Below are 16,064 nucleotides of genomic sequence, written 5' to 3'. Positions count from 1 at the left end.
CCCTCTGAAATGTTTTCAGAGTGGGTTCAGTTAGACATCTTCTATTATGGGCTTGCAGAAGGAGCTCAGATGTCTCTTGATTACTCGGCTGGTGGATCTATCCACATGAGAAAGACAATTGAAGAGGCTCAAGAGCTCATTGATACAGTTGCCAGGAATCAGCATCTGTACCTAAGCAGCAACCCTTCCATGAATGAAGAGGTTAAAATAGTAACTGCTGAACTCAGTCTTGTAAAACAAGCTACTGAATTCAATCAGCAATTGGACTTTCTAACAAAGCAGCTAGCCGAATTTAAAGACAGGTTACAAGAGACAAGGATGGCTAATATACATATGGATGAACAGTTCAAGCAAACAAAGCAGCAGCTGTCAAAGCAAATAGCAGAGGAATGCCAAGCAGTTCAACTAAGAAGTGGGAAAACATTAAATACCCCACCTCAAGGCAGCAAAAAGCTAAGAAATGAGCAAACAACCCAAAATTCACCTGAGGACAGTAAGAGCCCAGGGAAAAATAATTATGGCGCTAAAACGCCAGAAAATTGGTGGAAGGCTGGCGCTAAACGCCCAGACCATGGCCAAAACTGGCGTTCAACGCCAGAAATACAGCAGGACTGGCGTTCAACGCCAGAAATGGGCAAGGATCTGGCGTTGAACGCCCAAAATGGGCAGGATCTGGCGCTGAACGCCCAGAAAGAGCACAGTTCTGGCGTTCAGACGCCAGGAGTAGACAAGGAGCTGGCGTCCAGTTTCACTCCAGCTTCTAACTCTGGCACTCAAGTGCTAGTGAGGGATCAGACACACACAAATGCTGATAACAACCCCTCTAAAAACGCTTCTTCCACCACTTCTGTAGGCAATAAACCTGTAGCAACTAAGGTTGAAGAATATAAAGCCAAGATACCTTATCCTCAAAAACTCCGGAAAGAGGAGCAGGATAAGCAATTTGCTCGCTTTGCAGATTACCTCAGGACTCTTGAAATAAAGATTCCATTTGCAGAAGCACTTGAGCAAATACCTTCTTATGCCAAGTTCATGAAAGAGATCTTGAGTCATAAGAAGGATTGGAGAGAAACAGAAAGAGTTCTCCTCACTGAAGAATGCAGTGTAGTCATTTTGAAGAGCTTTCCTGAAAAGCTTAAAGACCCTGGGAGCTTTCTGATACCATGCATATTAGAAGATAATTGCACCAAGACAGCTTTATGCGATCTTGGGGCAAGCATCAACCTAATACCTGTATCCACTATCAGGAAGCTTGGCTTAACTGAAGAAGTTAAACCAACCCGGATATGTCTCCAACTTGCTGATGGTTCCACTAAATACCCATCAGGCATGATTGAGGACATGATTATCAGAGTTGGGCCATTCGCCTTTCCCACTGACTTTGTTGTGCTGGAAATGGAGGAGCACAAGAGTGCTACTCTCATTCTAGGAAGACCCTTCCTAGCAACTGGACGATCCCTCATTGACGTCCAACAAGGGGAAATAACCCTGAGAGTCAACGATGGTGAGTTCAAGTTGAACACTGTCAAAGCCATGCAGCATCCAGACACATCAACAGACTGCATGAAAGTTGATCTTATTGACTCTTTGGTAGAAGAGATCAACATGGCTAAGAGTCTCGAATCAGAGTTGGAAGTCAGCTAAAGGATGATCCAGACTCCTTCAACAGGAGGATGATGAGAGCAGACATTGACCTGGATAAGATTCTAGAGGACATATGTATCCCTGGAGCCAGGTGGACCACCAACACAAAGGGTGTCCCAAATCAACTCAAGAGAGAGGATCTCAAACCAGTCGCCAGAGGATGGCTGGACTTCATTGGGCGTTCTCTGTTGCCTACTAGCAACCGTTCTAAAGTCACAGTTAAAAGAGCAGTGATGATCCATTGCATCATGATGGGAAAGGAAGTGGAGGTTCATCAGCTGATTTCAACTAAACTCTACAAGATTGCTAACAAAAATTCAAAAGAGGCCAGGTTGGCTTATCCAAACGTGATTTTTCTGCTCTGCAAGGACGCTGGAGTAAGGATGGGAATAACTGAGTATATCCTAATTGAAAAGCCAATCACCAAAGCATCAATGGAAAAACAACAAGCACAGGAGGATCCCATCAAAAAGAGAGCACAGGAATTCCTCCCAGAGATCCCTCAAGCTGAATACTTGGAGTATCTTGAGACGTCCGTTACCAAGATACGGGAAGCTTTGGAGCAAATAATAAAAGAACAGAAGGAACACAGTCAAATGCTGACCTATATGTTTAAAGAACAAGAGGAGCAAGGGCGTGACTTAAGGGAGTTGAAGCGCCAAAAATCTTCTCTTGTAGGACCAAGCACCGCAAGGATCAGAGGAACCCCCGTTCCCCCAGAATAAAGGTTGTTAATTTCCAATTTCTGCCTTAACTCTGTGACAGTGTCCTTATAGAAGTTTACCTTAGGAGTCATATAGTAGTAATTAGTATCTATTTTCATTTTATCTCCAATTAAGCTATAGTTTATTTTTCTCATCATCAGCAAACATGAATAAAGTAGTAGATCTTTTGAATAAGAGGCAATAAAATTTCGAGTTTTAATAAGAGAAATTCTAATTAGTTAAATGTGGTGGCAATGCTTTCTGTCTTCTGAATGAATGCTTGAACAATGCATATGTCTTTTGAAGTTGTTGTTTATGAATGTTAAATATGTTGGCTCTTGAAAGAATGATGAACATGAGACATGTTATTGATAATCTGAAAAATCATAAAAATGATTCTTGGAGCAAGAAAAAGCAGCAAAGAACAAAGCTTACAGAAAAAAAAAAGCGAAAAAAAAATATAGAAAGAAAAAGAAAAAGCAAGCAGAAAAAGCCAAAAGCTCTTAAAACCAAGAGGCAAGAGGAAAGAGTCAATAGCCCTTAAAACCAAAAGGCAAGGGTAATGAAAAGGATCCCAAGGCTTTGAGCATCAGTGGATAGGAGGGCCACGAAGGAATAAAATCCTGGCCTAAGCGGCTAAACCAAGCTATCCCTAACCATGTGCTTGTGGCGTGAAGGTGTCAAGTGAAAACTTGAGACTGAGCGGTTAAAGTCAAGGTCTAAGCAAAAAGAAGAGTGTGCTTAAGAACCCTGGACACCTCTAACTGGGGACTTGAGCAAAGCTGAGTCACAATCTGAAAAGGTTCACCTAATTATGTGTCTGTGGCATTTATGTATCCGGTGGTAATACTGGAAAACAAAGTGCTTAGGGCCATGGCCAAGACTCATAAAGAAGCTGTGTTCAAGAATCATCACGCTGAACTAAGAGAATAAATAACACTATCTGAATTCTGAGTTCCTATAGATGCCAATCACTCTGAGCTACAATGGATAAAGTGAGATGCCAAAACTGTTCAGAAGCAAAAAGCTACTAGTCCCGCTCATCTAATTAGAATCTGAGCTTCAATAAAAAAGTCTGAGATATTATTTCTTCTCAACCTATTAGTCTTCTATTTTATTTGTCTAGTTGCTTGAGGACAAGCAACAGTTTAAGTTTGGTGTTGTGATGAGCGGATATTTTATACGCTTTTTGGAGTTAATTTCATATAGTTTTGAGTATGTTTTAGTTAGTTTTTAGTCTATTTTCATTAGTTTTTAGGAAAAATTCATATTTCTGGACTTTACTATGAGTTGTGTGTTTTTCTGTAATTTAAGGTATTTTTCTGGCTGAAATTGAGGGAGCTGAGCAAAAATCTGATTCAGGCTGAAAAAGGACTGCTGATGCTGTTGGATTCTGATCTCCCTGCACTCAAAGTGGATTTTCGGGAGCTACAGAACTCGAAATGGCATGTTTTCAATTGCGTTGGAAAGTAGACATCCAGGGATTTCCAGCAATATATTATAGTCCATACTTTGCACAAGGATAGACGACGTAAACTGGCGTTCAAAGCCAGTTCTCTGCCCAATTCTGGCGTCCAGCGCCAGAAAAGGATCAAAAGCTGGAGTTGAACGCCCAAACTGGCACAAAAACTGGTGTTCAACTCCACAAATGGCCTCTGCACGTGACTCACTTAAATCTCAACCCCAGCACACACCAAGTGGGCCCTAGAAGTGGATCTCTGCATCATCCATCATAGTCTACTCATTTTTTGTAAACCTAGGCTACTAGTTTAGTATTTAAACAACTTTTAGAGACTTATTTTGTATCTCATGACATTTTAGATCAAAACTTTGTATTCTCTGACGGCATGAGTCTCTAAACCCCATTGTTGGGGGTGAGGAGCTCTGCTGTGTCTCGATGAATTAATGCAAGTATTTCTGTTTTCCATTCAAACACGCTTGTTCCTATCTAAGATGTTCATTCGCGCTTAACTGTGATGGAGGTGATGATCTGTGACACTCATCACCTTCCTCAAATCATGAGCGTGTGCCTGACAACCACCTCCGTTCTATATACGATTGAATGAGTATCTCTTAGATTCCTTAATCAGAATCTCCGTGGTATAAGCTAGAAGTGATGGCGGCATTCATGAGAATCCGGAAAGTCTAAACCTTGTCTGTGGTATTCCGAGTAGGATTCAAGGATTGAATGACTGTGAAGAGCTTCAAACTCCTGAAGGCTAGGCGTTAGTGACAGACGCAAAAGGACAGTAAATCCTATTCCAACAGGATGGAAGGTAGCCATTGACAACGGTGATCCACCAACACACAGCTTGCCATAGGAGGACGTGCGTGCGTGAACAAGAAGACAGAGGAAAGCAGAGATTCAGAAGACAAAGCATCTCCAAAACTCTCCAACATATTCCATTACTGCATAACAAGTAACCTTTAATCCATGCTCTATTGTTTATTTGCAATTCAACTGATAAACATATTTGACTTCCTGACTAAGATTTACAAGATAACCATAGATTGCTTCAAACCAACAATCTCCGTGGGATTCGACCCTTACTCACGTGAGGTATTACTTGGACGACCCAGTGCACTTGCTGGTCAGTGGTACGAGTTATGAAAAGTGTGATTCATAATTCGTGCACCAAGGAACCAGGATGATTTTGTGATTACCTATAGAGTTTCTTGGATGGGTTTTGTAGAGCTCATCACAAGAACGTGTAGCCACAAACGGTACGGCGATCGGAGCTCTGTAGCTCAAGATATGAGCTTGGAAAGAAGATGATGAATAGTGCCAAAAGAGGGTTTCTTCTTCTTCTCTTCTTTTCAGCATGAGTGTGGGTGTGTTTAGTGTTGTGGCTGATTTGGTTCATTAAAAGAACCTTATATATGTTGGGCTTGGGTCCAACTTGAGCCCGGTCTAACCTATTAGCGTTTTTAGCCCGTTTGGCCCAACTTCGGGCCAAACCTTTAAAATTAACGCCTGGTTTTTGACTTCTACTATTTTTCTAAGGTTTTCGGCTATTTTCACTATTTCTTGTGTAGTACCGGGCAGACTTAAACCGGTTCAATCGGTTCGACTGTCAGTTTGCGATTTTTCACGATTTTTCACAGAAAACACATTTTCTGGCTCGGAAAGACCTACTGAGTCTGAAAATCATATTTAAATCCCCAAATTCTCATCGTAACTTTCCAAAACTTAATTTCGACATTTAAATAATTTTATCCGTGAAAAAATCCGGTTCTTACACATGACCTTATTTTTCTGAAAATTATGTTTTTGAGTTTAAACCATTCTTCTAACTTTTCAAATGTCGGTAACTACTTTTTAAGGTCCAATAGCTAGCTTCTAGGCTTCAAAAAGAGAGCGAACCTACTGAGGAAGTTAGGTTGACATTGAGGGAAATTTTGTGAAGTGAAATAATTGAATTAATGAGGTAAGGATAAAGTTGAATGAGATATGATTGATGATGAGGTTGGCTATGTGAATGAAGAATGATGAGAATTGATTTTTGTAAGAACGGGATCTTTCTACCTTGAAAATTTTATTATTCCTTTTGAAAATTGTGATTTTTCGCGAATTTATATTTGTGTGTGTGATTGATAGATATTAAGACAGAGGAATAAAATTTAACTTATATCGCCAAGTTCAATATTATTTTACTCAGTTTTAAGTAATAGCAAGATTCGGTAATTTTAAAAATTACACTACTGATTCAATTATTTTTTGGAATAATTACTTCTATAGTATTTTAATCATCTCTTTAGTTGTTCTTGAAAAGAGTCGATACATGAATCATTGAACCACACTTTTTTAATGAACCAAACCTTGAATTGGGTTGGTTTCTTTCCTTTTGGTTCAACCAAACCACCTCCTAACCAATTAAACCCAACCTTGATTACCTCTTTTCTCAGCACCATTTGGAACTCAGCCGTAAACCATAGTTTCACCTCTTCAGAGGTGCGTGGCTGCTGTGTTTGAGGGAAGAGAAGACACGAAGCTATAATCAACAACTCAGCCCACCCTTCTTTCTGTATAAGTGTAGGTAAGTAGCTTCAATTTCTCTTCTTTCCAATACACCCATCAAATAGAGAAAAGAGAGGAAGGGCCAGTGACGGGAAAAGAAGAGAGAGTAGAGAGGAGGACAGCCAAAGCTAAAGCTGAAGTTGCATCCTACTCACCCAGTTGATTCATCAAGCTTCTCTGCAAAGTGAGAACCAGTGATTTCACATTCTTCCCTTAATTCCCCAATTCGAATCTCTGACTAACTCCTTGCACCATTCCTGTAGCTTGCCCGATTTTTGAAACAACCACCATCACAAGCGAGAAAGGGTAAGTAATTTTCCCTTGCTTGTATTTGTTTTTTCCGAATGGCCTAGTGTGTGTGATAGAGAATATTAGTTCTTGTTGTAATTAGGGTTCGGTTGTAACAAGGTAGTAGAGGCAAGCTTTGTGTGTTTAATCAACAAAAAAGGTAAGGGTTAGTATATTTGGAAGGATATGTTTGTGATTGATTGATGGTTGTGGGTCAAATGATGTTACTTGAGGTTTTATGTTGCTATGTGCAGAATTTGTTTGAAAGCTAAAGGCCATGTTCTGTGAATGAATTAGTTGGTAGTATGAGCTGCTGTGCTTGAGATGGGTTCTATTATAACTAAATCTAGTTGAATGATTATGAATGATGATTTACTTTGTGATTTAATGATAACAAGTGCATGTGGAAATTCTATTTTTAACGTGATGCAGAAAAATACAGGTTCACTTGTGTATAAGCACTTGAAAACTTGCGAAATATTGAATCTGGATTTTTAGGACTGTGCTAATCACTCTAGCAACTTTGATTAGTCAAAAGAAAGATATAATTATGGTTTTAGAGGAATTTTAGGTTTAAATATAAAATTTGTTACGTGAGGTTGTTAAATTACTTAATGCAAATTTTTCTGCATATTTGGCATCAACTTAAAATAAAAACTGGGAGAAATCTAGACATGATTTTAGATCCAAATTATTTTTCTATCAAACTTCAAGAAGTCAAGATTTCTCCATAAAAATTTCAAGGAATTTGGCCAAGTGTTTTGGAAGATGTGAATTTTTTAAATTTAGTAGTTGCTGTAGAATTTTCTATTTTTCTGGTTCTGCGTTATCAACTTTCAGCCACTAGAACTTTTGATTTATTTGGCATTTTGAGTTTCTACCAAAATAATTTTGAAGATCTGTAAGTCTACTTTAAGTGAATACAAATTTCATGTCCAAAGATATTTTTTAGAGTTAATTAAATCACATGGAAGCTGGGCTGCTTGCAGGGAAATTAGAACTGAATTATAGAAACAGGGCAGCCTTTTCAATTGACATTTAATTAATAACACAAACTGCTATGAACCTGAAACTTGTTTGCTCTAAAACTTAGGGGTGTTGAGTGTATCCCCACCAAAATCTAGAAGCAATGGATTAGAATTGAATTTTATTATAGATTTTACAAAATAGAGCTACCTGCTGTTTTTTTCTAAATTTTTCCATAAGTGCAGTAGCAAATTTTCAAAAGTTGTTATCAAATTCAATTCTAATCCAAACGTGGTAAAATTTAATCTAAGATCAAAAGGGTAATAGCAAATTTGGAAAAAATATAGGAACTTGGTTAAACAGTGATGCAGATGTATGTTTAGTTACATAGTGATGCGGAGGTACGTTTAAGTTACATGGTGATGCGGAGGCATAATGAAAAGAAAGGAAATGAGAACTATGGAATGAAATAGATACTTAAGCAAAAAGAAAGGAAAAGTAATGAATAAATTATATACTCAAAAATTGTATGTTGAAAAGGCCCTTGTATCAAACTGCTAATGTGAAAGTGCCCCCCAAACTGATAGCCTAAGATTGCTAATGCAGGAATGTTCGCCTAATTGATAGTACCATTTCTTACTATGATACACATTAAAATATTATTATGGTGAGGCGTAACTGACACAGGTAACCGTGATGCCAAGGTATCTTAAGTGACATGGGTTTACCCATGACGATACCAATGTGCCTAATTGACGCAGTAAAGAAACCATCACTCCGGGTAAAGTCGGGATGCGGGTAGACAACCGACTAATGCGCAAAATTTGAACTCGCACAACTTCACCGGCAAGTGCACCTGGTCGTCCAAGTAATACCTCAGGTGAATGAGGTCGATCCCACGAGGATTGTTGGATTGAGCAAGCAATAGTTATCTTGCTGGACTTTGTCAGGCGAAATAGAAAAAGAGTGGTTGTTGTTGGCGCATACAATAAAGAAAGCAGCAAAGAATCGGTATAAAACCAATAATGAGAAATCCGTTAAGGCTTTGGAGATACTTATCTTTCTGGATTAATACTTCTTACTATCTAAATTAACAACGAATGATTCATTGTATGGCAAAGCTGTAAGTGATCAAACCCCAATTCCTTGGACCCTTTTAAAATCCTCTGATTCTCATCAAAAGCCAGGGTCAGTGGTCATTCGAATCAAACGAGGGTGAAGCTCAACGCAATTCAATCTCTCTTGATTCTACTTAAAATGGCACAGAAAAGGTCAAATCTTTCGGATCAGAGAATGAAGCTTAGTACTCTAGCCTTAGCGCCACAGAAACCTCAATCACCCAAAGCTAACCGGATTTTATGTCACTTATCTAATTAGCCCAGTCAATTTACAGTTTAGGAGATGTATTCTCAAGCTGTAGTTCAATACTATCCGGTCAGGAACTCGCAAGAACTCATGTAGAAAAAGGGGTCATACTTCTGTTCCACCCCATATTCATTAGATGAAGAACAACAATACTCATAGAATGGAATCAAACATATATTAAAATAGAAAAGTAATCATATTAATCCATAGGAATAAGCAGAGCTCCTCACCTTAACCAGAAGGTTTAGTTACTTATGCTTTACTGAGAAAACAAAGAAGATTTGAAAATAATATTCTGTGTGTCTCTCCTATGTTGTAAACTGATGCGAGAGGATTTCATGTCGGTAAAGAATTTCACAAAAATAGTTACGTTGCAAGTATTGTTCTAAACCAACAATGATTTCTCAAATCAAATTTAATATGGTTGCCACTAGTTGAACCCCAATAAAATAACCAAGAGTATTAATCCCGGGTTGTTCTCCCTAGGAATTACAATGAAGTGCTTTACTATTGGCTATGAAGGGATGTTTTGGGGTTTTTGTAATAAGGAACAAGAAATGTAAATAACAAGAATTAATAAAAGAAAGGAAGAACTCTTGGCTAGATATAGGTAATTGAGATCACTATCCTTGTCTACAAACCAAATATTGACAATTATGAGGGACCAACCCATTAATTCTACTTTTAAGCTTTAAGTACGTACAATGCCTACTCCTAAGCTTGAAGTACGTCAAATAGGCTTGATCAACATCAATCCATAAGTCCTAACCTACCTACCATTTAGCTTAGTAGTGGGTTAGCGTCAATGGGTATCAAATTGACCACATAGGGTTCTCAAATCACCAATTCAATGAGATCCAATGACTCAAGGTCACTCAATTCCCTTAGCCTAGGCCAAGAGTCAAGAAAACTACTCTAAAACTAGTGAAAACATTTTAACAAACAGCTAGAGTGCAATAAAAGTAAACATCATCAATTGCAAGAATTAAAGGAAGCTACAACTAATTAAAGTAAAAAACCAACAATAGAAATTAAGGCAAACGTAAAAAGACATGGAAATCATAAATTGCATTAAAAGAAAATAGAAATGAACAAGAGAATTCATAAACTAAAATTAATAAAATAAAGGAAATAACAAGAGAAGTAAAGTACTAGAACAAATAAAGGTAAATGAAAACTAAATTGAAAGAGAAAGAGATCTAGATCTAAAAATGAGTAAAACTAAGAACCCTAATCTAGAGAGAGGAGAGAGCCTTTCTCTCTAGAAAACTACATCTAAACTAAAAGTGTGTATGAATGGTGATCCCCCCTATCCTCCTTCACTCCCAGACTCTTATTTGCATACTAGGCTCGAAACTAGGCCAGAAATTAGCTCAGAAATTGCCCCTAGCGATTTCACTTTAGTGAGGCATGTGCCGCTCACCACCCGTACGCGTCAGTGATGGGAGGAATACCGTCAGTAAGGAATTTCAGAAGATTTTCACATTGCAAGTATGGCCCTCAACTGACAAATAATCCGCGAATCAAATTTCGAAGGAATTGGTTGTCACAAGTTCAACCCCAATAAAAGTAACCAAAGTATTCAAATCTCGGGTCGTCTCACAAGGAATGGGCAAACATGCGCTTCAACATTAGTTAGAATTCCAGGGTTGCAACTTATGAGCAAGAAATTAAACTAAGAGACCCAATCAAGCAAGAATTCTTAAGATGCAAGAAATTAACTCAATTAGCTAAAGTAAGGTATGAGCAATTCAAACTAATAAGAGGACAAGTAATACAATTCTAATCTAAAACTAACAAGTAACTATGACTAGAATTAAGCAATTGAAATTTTGGTTTTCAAGTATGAATAATAAAAGCAACTCTTGGCTAGGCATGGGAATTGAGATCGCCATCCTTGTCTTCATACCAAATATTGACAATTATAAGGTACCAACCCATTAAGTCTACTTCCCAAAAGCCTTAAGTACGCAGTGTCTACTCCTAAGCTTGAAGTACGTCAAATAGGTTTGATCACATCAACCCATAAGTCCCAACCTATCTACTAATTAGATTAGTAGTGGGTTAGTGTCAATGGGCATCAAATTGATCACCAAGGGTTCTCAAATCACCAATTCAATGAGACCCAATGACTCAAGGTCACTCAATTCCCTTAGCTTAGGCCAAGAGTAAAGAAAACTACTCCATAATCAAAGGAAACATTTCATCAAACACATTGTAAGCATTACTAAAAGACATATTCAAAATGCAACTAAATTGAAATTAACAAGTACACATTAAGAAGTATCAATATACAATCACTCAAACAATAAATTAACCATGGAAATCATTAATGTAGCATTAACAACTAAAGATCAACAAGATTCATGGAAAGGGTAGAAGTAACAATTGGCAAGAAAACATAAATCTAACAAAATTATACTAGGGAATTCAAATTAAGTAATCAAAACTAGAATTCAACAAAATCCAATTCAGAATTCACAAGGGAAGATCAAATCAAACTAGATCTAGAGAGGAACAAGGGTTTCTCCCTCTAGAAGAACAAAAGTCAAAAACTAGCTAAAAATTGTGTCTAAGTGTGAATGAATGATCCCCCCTTTCCCCTAGCATCCTTGGGTCTTTTCCATGTAGAACTAGCTTGAATTTGGGCCTCTTGAGCCAAAAAAATCACCAAGCATGATTTCCTTTAATGAGGTCACGTGCAGCTTATCGCGCGTGCGCGCCATGCACGCGTGCGCGCCGATTGATTTTGTGATCCACACGCGCGCGCCATGTACGCGTGCGCGTCGGTGGGGATTTCTCTAATCCGCGCGGATGTGCCGAACTTCACGCGCCGCTTCCATCTGTCCACATACACGCGGCCCATGCTGAAATTCCCAAAATCCATATCTTCATGTTCCTTTCTCTTGTGCATGCTTCTTTCTCTCTTCTAGGCCATTCTTGCCCTATAAATTCTGAAATCACTCAATGAACACGTCATGGAATCAAATGGTAATAAAAGAAGATCAAAATATAGCAATTCTAAGGCAAAAGAAGCATGTTTTCCATCATGAAGCAATATTAGAAAGAGAACACAAAACCATGCAATTCTTGTGAATAAGTGTAAAAAATATTGACAAAACCCCCCAAATTCTACACAATATAAACCAAAAAATTGGAGTTTATCAAATCTTCCCACACTTAAACCAAGCATTTCCTCATGCTAAAAATAAAAAGAACAAAGATCATGGTAAGAAAGGGTTTATGAAGTGCAAATCACCTAGATGAATGCATGCAACTAATGTAAAAGCATCTATCTACTTGGTCAAGGGTAAATCTATCCTCCAAGAACACATATGAGCATACGGGACGAAAATGATATGTAGTTCATGAATCCTACCAATTTGAACATGACTATGAAGTGCATATAACTTGCTAGATGAACGCTTGTGAAAGCTGGGAACAAGGAGTTGAGAATCGAACCCTCACCGGAAGTGCATCCGCTCTATTCGCTCAAGTGTATAGGGTTTGTCACTCAATCCTCTCCTAATCATGCTTTCCAAGATTTGTCTTTCATCTAACAATCAACAATTACTTAATGCATGTATACAAGTTTCATGAGGTCTTATTTATGGGTTGTAACGGGGCAAGGGTGAAGGTAAGGATGCATATGGTCAAGTGAGCTTAAAATCTGAATCCTTGATTAACCTAAGTTCTCACTAAACACATAGAACAACCTATACAACTCTAATACAATACCTAGCTACCCATGGGTTTCACTTTTTTGCATGCTCATGCATTCTTTTCAATTCACATCCCATATGCATTGTTATTATTACTTTGTCTTGGGGCATTTTTGTCCCCTTTCATTGCTTTCTTTTTTTTTTCATATTTTTGTTTCTTGCATTTTTCTATTTCTTTTTCTTACATTCTCGTATATACACATATAATTTTTTTTGGTCCCCTTTTTCTTGGGGTTTCTTGTACAAAAGTTTCAATACATATGGGTCAATCATTCAATACATGAGTATGTTCCCAAATCCCAGAATTTTTAATTACAACTACAAATACACACCTTTACATCTACCCAAGTTCCCAAGTACACCCTCCCATTTGAATGATACACACCCTCACTTACCTAAGCTAATCAACGATCCAAATCTAGGGACATTCATTGTTTTTCACTTAAGGTTGTTGATGTGCTCTATTTAAGAACAAAAAGGATTTATCATGGGCTCAAAATTGGTTAGCAATGGTAGATAAAAAGGTTAAGGCCATTTGGGCGAAGTGACTATTGAAATGATGGTCTCAATCATGTAAATACATTAATACACAAAGTAATGGACATATAGAATCAGACAAAGCAAGGATTACAGTCATAGAGAGAGAATAATGCGCACAAGAATGGAAAATAGTGGTTAGAAGATATAACCACATAATAGGGTCAAAACTTACATGCTTGTGTTCTTATCTCAATCACTATGTTCCAAAATACATTCTTGAAGCAAGTTTACTGCAATTTTTTTTTAAATTGGTACGTGATGAGCGGATAATTTATACGCTTTTTGGCATTGTTTTTACATAGTTTTCAGTATGATTTGAATAATTTTTAGTATATTTTTAGTAGTTTTTAATTAAAAATCACATTTCTGGACTTTACTATGAGTTTTTGCGTTTTTCTGTGATTTCAGGTAATTTCTGGTTGAAATTGAGGGACTTGAGCAAAAATCATATTCAGAGGTTGAAGAAGGACTGCAGATGCTGTTGGATTTTGACCTCCTTGCACCCAAAGTGGATTTTTTGGAGCTACAGGAGTCCAAATGGTGCGCTCTCAATTGCGTTGGAAAGTAGACATCCAGGGCTTTCCAGAAATATATAATAGTCGATACTTTGCCTGAGTTTATATGACGCAAACTGGTGTTCAATGCCAGCTCTCTGCCCTATTATGGAGTTAAACGCCAGAAACAGGTTGCAAAGCAGAGTTAAACGCTAGAAACAGGTTACAAACTGGCGTTTAACTCCAAGGAAGACCTCTACACGTGAAAGCTTCAATGCTCAGCCAAAGCACACACCAAGTGGGCCCGGAAGTGAATTTCTGCATCATTTACTGATTTCTGTAACCCTAGTAACTAGTTTAGTATAAATAGAACTTTTTACTATCATGTTAAGAGAGTTCTTTTGATTAGTTTTATGCTATCTTAGATCTTTATGGGGGCTGCCCATTCGGCCATGCCTAGACCTTGTTCTTATGTATTTTCAACGGTAGAGTTTCTACACACCATAGATTAAGGTGTGGAGCTCTGCTGTTCCTCATGAATTAATGCAAAGTACTACTGTTTTTCTATTCAATTCAAGCCTATTTCTTCTCTAAGATATTCATTCGCACACAAGAACATGATGAATATGATGATTATGTGACACTCATCATCATTCTCACTTATGAACGTGTGCCTGACAAACACTTCCGTTCTACATGCAAACAAGCTTGAATTTGTATCTCTTAGCCTTCTGATCGTGAGATCAGAGTCTTCATGGTATAGGCTAGAACTATTGGCGGCCATTCTTGAGGTCCGGAAAGTCTAAACCTTGTCTGTGGTATTCCAAGTAGGATCCGGAAAGGGATGGCTGTGACGAGCTTCAAACTCGCGAGTGCTGGGCGTAGTGACAGACACAAAAGGATTACTGAATCCTATTCCAGTATGATCGAGAACCGACAGATGAATAGCCGTGCGGTGACAGCGCATCTTGGACCATTTTCACTGAGAGGTTGGGAAGTAGCCATTGACAATGATGATGCCCTACATAAAGCTTGCCATAGAAAGGAGTGGGAATGATTGGATGAAGATAGCAGAAAAACTGAGGTTCAGGAGGAACGAAACCATCTCTATACGCTTATCTGAAATTCTCACGAATGAATTACATAAGTACCTTTATCTTTATTTTACGTTTTATTTATCTTTTAATTTTTAAAACTCTATAACCATTTGAATCCTCCTGACTGAGATTTACAAGGTGACCATAGCTTGCTTCAAGCCGACAATCTCCGTGGGATCGACCCTTACTCACGTAAGGTTTATTACTTTGACGACCCAGTGCACTTGCTGGTTAGTTGTGTGAAGTTGTGATAAAGAACTAAGATTATGAACGTGCGTATAAAGTTTTTGGTGCCGTTGTTAAGGATCACAATTTCGTGCACCAAGTTTTTGGCGCCGTTGCCGGGGATTGTTCGAGTTTGGACAACTGACGGTTCATCTTGTTGCTCAGATTAGGTAATTTTATTTTATTTTTTAGCTTTTTTATTTCTTATTTCGAAAATAATACAAAATAAAATTTCTTCTTTTTCTTTTTTCCCAAAATAATTTTTGAAAAATATCAAAAAATTTAATAAAATCATAAAACCAAAAATAATCTGATGTTTCTTGTTTGAGTTTAGTGTCAAATTTTAAGTTTGGTGTCAATTGCATGCTTTTAACTTTTCTTAAATTTTCGAAGAACACATGCATTGAGTTTCTTTCTTGTTCTTCATGATCTTCAAGTTGTTCTTGATGATTTTCTATGTTTGATCTTTAATTTTTCTTGTTTTGTGTCTTTTCTTGTTTTTCATATGCATTTTCAATTTGTTAGTGTCTAAAGTTTGAAAATTTCTAAGTTTGGTGTCTTGCATGTTTTTATTTTCTTAAAAATTTTCAAATATAAGTCTTGATGTTCATCTTGATCTTCAAAGTGTTCTTGGTGTTCATCTTGACATTCAAAGTGTTCTTGCATGTATTAGTTGTTTTGATTCATAATTTTCATGTTTTGAGTTTTTTTGTTGTTTTTCTCTTTCTTCATTAAAAATTCAAAAATCAGAAAAATATCTTTCCCTTTTTCTCTCATAAAATTTCGAAAATTTGAATTGAATTAGTCATAAAATTTTAAAATTTAGTTGTTTCTTGTTAATCAAGTCAAATTTTCAATTCAAAAATTCTATCTTCTTCAAATCTTTTTCAAAAATCAAATCTTTTTCAATTTTTTTTATATTTTTTTGAAAATTTTTAAAACTAATTTTCAAAATATTTTTGTTATTTTTACTTCATATTTTTGAATTTATTACTAACATT

Source organism: Arachis ipaensis, chromosome B06, assembly GCF_000816755.2.
Source record: "Arachis ipaensis cultivar K30076 chromosome B06, Araip1.1, whole genome shotgun sequence".
Taxonomy (NCBI): Eukaryota; Viridiplantae; Streptophyta; class Magnoliopsida; order Fabales; family Fabaceae; genus Arachis; species Arachis ipaensis.
This window is presented reverse-complemented; position numbering follows the sequence as displayed.